Source organism: Oxyura jamaicensis, chromosome 5 (assembly GCF_011077185.1).
Source record: "Oxyura jamaicensis isolate SHBP4307 breed ruddy duck chromosome 5, BPBGC_Ojam_1.0, whole genome shotgun sequence".
Classification (NCBI taxonomy): Eukaryota; Metazoa; Chordata; class Aves; order Anseriformes; family Anatidae; genus Oxyura; species Oxyura jamaicensis.
This window is the reverse complement of record NC_048897.1, coordinates 45,379,385-45,386,861: the sequence shown is the minus strand read 5'-3', so window position 1 is coordinate 45,386,861 and position 7,477 is coordinate 45,379,385. Positions and strand designations below refer to the sequence as shown.

At 40.0% G+C, this 7,477-nt stretch overlaps 1 long non-coding RNA gene across 1 annotated transcript; it reads left to right on the top strand.

Annotated features, from left to right (window-relative positions):
- The first annotated feature begins 4,135 nt into the window (after positions 1-4,135).
- LOC118168409 lies at positions 4,136-5,491 on the top strand. The gene is made up of 3 exons (XR_004751534.1): positions 4,136-4,261; positions 4,412-4,541; positions 5,066-5,491. It is a non-coding gene; the product is annotated as an uncharacterized LOC118168409 (long non-coding RNA).
- Positions 5,492-7,477: the final 1,986 nt, after the last annotated feature.

Here is a 7,477-nt window from a genome sequence, read left to right as displayed (position 1 = left end):
ATCATCTGCAAATTCTATCAGAAATGATTTTAAGTTTTCCTTCAGATCATCAACAATGTTCAAGAGTTTAGGAAGATGAACAGCTCTCAGCAGCCTCTCAGCAGAAATTCATGTACTTCGTAGTGATCTCATCTATAATCATATTGTGAGACATCCATTTATATCCATTTTAGGTGTGTCAGGTGGATTTTAATCATTCTTTTCACTTAGCAAATGGCATGCATCCCAAGATTAATGCCTTAAGAAGCCTGAGTACTGGATACACAACCAAATAATGAAGCAGCCACGTTAGGGAAGGGACAACTACAGTCAGGTCATAACCACTGTACCAAGTTTGGCTGTGTTACTGAGGGACCTATAGCTAAACTATGGTCCTTTGAATATCTGAACATGGTACTTTATATCAACATTGTGACCTTTATCAAGCAAGTTTATAGAGTCATAAGCTTGTAGTCAGTTTGACAAGACTCATTTCCTTCTAACTCAGCCTTGTTATTTTAGCCTCCTTTCTTTCTAAGTTAATTGAAACCAATACTGGCCAGCCATTATTTTGCTTGGGAAGAATGTCAGGGTCATATCACCTACTCCATTCTACATAGTAGATCAGCATTAGTTTCCCTTCCGCCTTCTGGATCTTCTCAATCAACAATATAACAAGCTCCTCAGACAGCTCTTTTAAAACTTTTGCTTACAAGATATCAATGTATTCAACTTCAATTTAATTTTATGTATTTTTTCCTAATTGACAGAAAAAGTGTTTTTCCTCATTGGATAAGATCTGGTTTCTTCCCATACCTAGAAATAAAGATGTATCCCTTCTCTCATTTCTATCTAGTAAATTACCAGTACCATTATCGGTATTTCTAGCCTTAATTCTGCAGGCTATGCATTTGTCCTTCTCCTCCTCTTAACAGTTTTCTACAGTCTCCAGTTTCTATTTTCCATTATTTTATAATATGTCTGCAACATGTCCATCTATTGCAAAATAGGCTGAAAATAATATTTATTTTTTCCCACCTAACAGACTGTTTATTGCTTGGAATTGGACAAACCCAGTGAAAAACACAAATGCCACATGAAAGCAGGAGCGTTCTCAGGCCCCTTTCCAGGTTACTTGCCCAGAATATGCTCCATTCAGTTCTGCATTGTTTTCTCTCCATCCCTGAGTACTGAATAAGCAGCTCTGCCATTGGGGCATGCACCCTCTGCAACATATCAAGAAAGCAAAGTTAAGAGGATCACTGGGAACAGAGAGAAGAATGAGGCTGAAGAAGATGACGAGACAGGGCTTAGACTGGGGCACAGGAAAGCAGAATTGGGACACAAGAAATGTAATGAGCAGTCCAGTTAATACTTCTACTCCATGGACGTGTAGTAGCTTCTCTGTTACATGGCTCTGGTTTAACCCGGCAGGCAGCTAAAAGCACCTCACAGATATTTGCTCAAAACCCCTCCCAGTGGGATGGGGGAGAGAATCAGGAGGAAAAACTAAAAGCTTGTGGGTTCAAAGACAGTTTAATGGGATAGAAAAGGAAGAGAAATAATGAGAATAATGATAATAATAATAATAATAGAATGTACAAAGCAAGTGATGTACAGTGCAGTTGGTCACCACCCAGTAACTGAGCTTTCATCCCTGAGCAGTGGTCTCCCCTACCCTGGCTAGCCACCCCATAATAATTGTTTAGCATGACAACATATGGTATAGGATATCCCTTTGGCCAGCTTGGGTCAGCTGTCCTGGCTCTGTCCCAGCCCAGCTTCTTGCGCACCCCCAGCCTCCTCACAGGCAGGGCAGTATGAGAATCTGAAAAATCCTTGACTTAGGGTAAGCACTGCCTTGCAACAACTAAAACATCAGTGTGTTATCAGCATTGTTCTCATCCTAAATCCAAAACACAGCACCACAGCAGCTACTAGAGGGAAAATTAACTCTACCCTAGCCAAAACCAGCACAGCTGTCCTGCCCGAGACAATTCATTCTGGCCATATACCTATCTGATCCCTATAGCAAGTGTCTCCAAGTATCCTCAGACAGAGTCACTTTTTATTTGTCATTTCTGGTTATGATGCCTTGTGAAAGGAACAAGGTTCTCCCAAGGTACTGTCTCAGCATCAGGAATCATTCACTGGCAGTCACAGAATTAAACTCATTTTAAATCCACACGGCTTGAAACTCAAGGAAATGTTCGTACAGATCTTTGCAAAAGCAAACCACCATGATATGTATGTGAATTTCCCCAGCTGCTCATGAGGGAACATGATTTTATGATCACCTTGGTTTATCTTTGTGCAGGTGGATGTTCCTCTTTCTCTTTCTTCCTTCAGATTTCCTCAGTAAAGAGAGAAAGTATCTCTGGGGAAGAAGAGACCTGAGGGTACAAGGGCAGCTGGAGTGCAGGTATGATGTCAGAAGTGTTTTAACACAGCTGGTGGAATGCTATAAAACAGAGCTTTTAGTGTTTGATTGAGGAGGGATTTGCATGAATTCCAGATGTTCACTATAGGATCAATCTTTCTATGTACACAACAAGTGTGTCCCTATGCATGTGTAAAACAAAGCCTGCCTAACCTAGGGAGTGAATAAGGGCAAGCTTGCTTTCCTGGAAGTCTGTTGTTTACTTTTCCATTTAGATCTAATGTCAGGTCATACACAATTTTGTCAGGCTCATGAGAATAATACTGGCTTTTATGGCCACTGCGATGGTCTAATACCTTGATTGAAAAATCTGTACATAAGAAAGTGAAGTTAAAATGACAATGACTTAAAGTAACCTATCTGAGCCCTTAGAGATGGACACAGATGCTCATATTGCAAGACATAAACCAGCCTTTGAACTGGAGGTGAAGAAAAAAGTCTTCTCTCTAGGCAGGTCATGCCGAAATTGTTACTAAAGTTTTCTTGTCACGTACTTTAATGTAACTGCTACTGGCCAGGGTCATAGATGGCCCTGTGAGAGTTGGATTCCTGGCTTGAAATGGTGTAGTAGTTCCTGAGCTCCTGTCAGTCACTATTAGTTTGCTTCATTATAAATAAGATTGGGATCAGGCCCTTTGTATTTCAGAGAGAGCAATGGTTCCATTCTTTCCAAAGGCATCAGCATTTTAGTGTTAAAGAGCCTAATGCCTCCATGTAGTCTCAACAGAAGCTATACATGAAGACTATCCTCTGTAGACTAAGCTTTTTTTCTTTTTTTTTCTTTTTTTTTCTTTTTTTTCTTTTTTTTCTTTTTTTTCTTTTTTTTTTCCACCAGCATTACAACTTAAAGCTACTTAAAATACAGAAAGGAAACTAATAAATGAAACAGAAACTGGGAGATGGAAAGGGCCAGGATTAAAGCCATGCACAAACCACCAGTTTTAGCTGGAAGGCTTCAGGAAACCAAAGCTAGCAGACTTGATTTGTTTGGGCTCATTGACTCTGAAGTTGGGGCATTGGGTTTGTTGCTCAATCAGCCCCCTCCCCCCAGGAATTATTGCACTTGAAACTCATTTCTTTTGATCCTTCAGAACAAATAGTCCAGCTGGTGAAGGCTTAGTATTCAAAAGTATCTCCACTGGCTCCAGCTGTAGTCAGATTTTAAAATTGCACTCTTGCCTAATCACATTACAGCAAATATAATCATCAAAGACTGGAAAGTGGACCCTGTTTGGGAACTGACCATGCCATCATCTATGTGCAGCCACCCAGAGTGGCAAGTCTTCACATACATTTTATCCTTGATGTGGAGACAGACACAGCTTGGATAAAGGAACATGCAGACTCCTCTGAAATTAAGCCTGCAGTGCAAACCAGAAGTCTCTAAGGTAGCAGCAGCAACGATAGAGACAGCATTTGTGTCAAGTGGCAATCTTCAAACCATAAGACCTGCTGAGAGGTAGAGCGCTGGTGCAGTTTGTTTGCTGGTGCAGAGCACCACGATGGGGCAGCTGAGCTGCTGCTGGGGCAATGGGCATAGGAGCAGGTGAACAAACAGTGGGCTGGGTCTGTTTGCCATGCTCCTACTGACTGCCAGGTGCTGTAGGTGTGTCCTCGATTTCATCTTCCCAGAGGGGTCAGAGATCAGAAAAGCAACCTATTAAAGCAGAGAATGAGGAACTGGGATTCTTGCACATATTTATGACTCCATCATGGCTTGGGTTAACTCACACAACTAGCGTGATTCAAATTGCTTACCACTAAATATCTGTAAATATCTGTTCCTTACAGAAAGGCGCTGAGATTCCATTCACCCTTTTCTATTGCTTTGCCATCCTCACAGTAAGGTTTTTATTTCAGTGCAAGTATTTTCTGGGTGGTTATTGTCTGAATGAGATGCAAGCAACATTTGTTTTGTTAAACATTCACTGTCGTACTATTTGAAAATCTCAGCCTGGTTTTACCAATTGGCTATTTTTTCTCTTCACACAGAAAGAACGTCCTGAATACCAAATAATCCATGAAGTGTGTTTAAGCACAGTATTACTGGAACAAGATTGCTGCATCATTTGTGAACTTTCCCATGGGGAAACAAAAAGGCAAAGCTGCAATAAATCTCCAGGTAAATCTTGCACTAGTGGAGATCAGTCAGAGACATGCTTCATTCAGAGGCAACTAATTTATTTCTAAACCCAGTAGAAAATATTATCATCAGTCCCAGGATTTTGCAGAGGATGAGGAAATTACTATACTTGAATTAATGTAATTTTTTAGCACTCTAATGGCAAAATAAACATTATTGCACTATTGTTCATGCTGGCTGCAAGGGAAACATTGGGTGAGTAAAAGACCCCATGGTTTCTCCTTAAGGGCAAAGTATTCCTTACTGTAGGAGGGTGTATGAGATTCCACACTGTGACAAGGAAGAGGGTCCTACAGAGCAGAACTCATAGGGTGACATCTAGATGGTCTCTGCTCTCTGTGGGTAGTTGAATAGAGGGTTTTGGAAGTGAGAGAAGGGAAAATCACTTGTACTGAATTATACCATGAAGGAGAAAGTTTTTTATTTAAAGACAATTCTCCTTGTTGATTTTTACTATAAGAAATGTAGTGGGTTCTGACCAAGGGACAGTTGTCTTGTAACAGGTTTAAAGTCAAAAAAATCCTGAGCCCAAAAGCTGCGATCTCCAAATGAAACAAGATAAAGGGCACTGTTGTTTTTTGGACTCCCATGAAGCTCTACCATGCTTTCTACATTCTGCTGTCACAAAAAGGACAAGATTCAGCTCATCCATATGTCAGTGCCTACAATACAGCTACCTATATCACAGCAGGTTGTCTGAGGTACCATTTAGTCAACTCTGTCAAAGAGGACAGCTATTGAATCAGCTCATTCCAAAAAGGCACTTACATCTCATCATACAAATCACACCTTAACTCTCCTAAATTCATTGAGCCTGTCTTATCTGGCTGCAGTGAGAGTTCAGGATGACAAGCTTGGGTCAGACATCGCTACCCAACCTAGATTTCAGCAAGATGAATTGTATCTGAAATACTTGATACTGGTGATGATGATAGGCTAGTTGCAATGAGGGAGCAGAGAATGGAGTTACAAACTTGAGCTGCCATGCTCAGGTCCTGAAGCCAGCCAAATTCTTCTTAATGTGTTGCACCCAAAGATAAGCTGCCAGATTGTTCCAGCTACAGAAACACTGCTGGGAAGGGGAAGAACTGAAGCACCAAGAGATTTGCCAACACATGTCCAATTCATGGAGTGTGGGAGGTGGCTATCCCTGCTGGGCAGGATCCTTCCTTTGCTTGCTGGGTGCTGATGCTTTACACACTCCAGTCCATCCATACAGACAACAAAAAAAGACAGTGGGACCAAGGTTGTGTTTGCAGTCCCCACAGTTCTGTATTCCATGTGCTTTTCTATCATGCTAAAGCCAGTTATTGGAATGGTAGAGAATGGTTAATGCACTGTGGTGAAACAAGTTTCAGCAGCTGTTTCAGCATATGCCACTTCATGCTGTGGGAAAAGATATGCAAGTACTGTCTACTTTGGGAAAGCACCAAAACCAGCACATTATGAATATTTCCAGTGGAGAAGGTGGAGAGGGGGAAGAAAAAGCTTAAATGAAAATAAGTTAATGTTTAAAAATGATGAATCGCTAATTATGAATTTTCCTGAAAAGTTTTATGTTGTCTGTGTTGCTTTCTGGGAAAATCTGGCTTTGATTTTTTTTTTTTTTTTTTTGGGGGGGGGGGGGGGGCCCCCCACACGCCCAAAAAAAAAAAAAAAAAAATATCATAATCATGTCCTTTCACATTGTCATACTATATTATTAATATTAAACGATCAATTTGGATATCAGTTACAACAGTTTATATCCAGTAGAGCTTTTCCAATGTTAAAAGCATTTCAGCAGTATATAAATACAGTGAGTTCAGAAAGAATCCTCTAGCCTTCTTTATTTTCTGAAAAATGTAATTTCTATTCATTTACCTCATTCTGAATTTCAATGAAGCCTCTAGTATTATCTCTCAATTCCAGATTTAAGTATTGATAGTAACCTGCTGTGTGACATACAAAATATCCACCCTTCTCTCTAGCATTATATTCATCAGTTTCCAGTAAATAGGAATGATCCTGACATAATCTTTGAAAGCATGTATTCAAAAGGGCTAGGGGGCATTTTGTGGTTAATGTGTGTAACTGTCATAGATTTGGATTCAAATCCAGTTTAGATCACAAATGAAAATAAATTCTGCTTCGTACCCACTCCTACACAATAAGCCATCAGTACAACTTAGATACATGACAGCACTTAATGAGGAAAGCCTATGATTCAGGTGATCTATAGAGATGGTAGATTTAGAAACTATCCAAACTTAATATTAGTTCAGGGTTGGCTACTGCCTCCCCCTGCTGTAACCCTGAGCACTTGGGCTGTTCCTCTGCTCATATGATTATCCTTTCATGAAAGAGGCAGCTGTGTGGGAGGACTGGATGCACATAGCATACAGGATCAATTCTTGACTTGGTATGTAGCTGTTAAGAATGCTTAGGGCCATATTCAGATCAGCTTTCGAGAATTGTATCTCCATTAGCATCATCTAAGGATGTATTTAAAAGTAGAATCTTCTCTTTGGATTGCCTTTTTTAACCCAGTATCTTGATTTTAAACAGCATTTTGAAGAACTGTAAGTGAATCACATCCAGAATATAATCGCCAGTAGCGACTCTTGGAAATATCGGTAAAGATAACTTTGAATCTGACATATTGTTAAGTTAGGATCACTCCTGTGTCAGCAAGATTGAACTTCTTTGCAAAGCATCATTAGCTCAGGTCTCATACTGTAGGCAGGAGCAATGAGCATTTTATATTTTCAGGGAAAAAAAAAAAAAAAAAAAGAAAAAAAAAGAAAACAGTATTAATGACTAGGAACATCTGTAGCAAGAAACAGCCTACTGTGTTTATAATAAGGAAGACGAACTCCTTTAGTAGCATACATGATCCTTTCTTTCTAGACTTCTGCCATCCACAAACAAGGCCA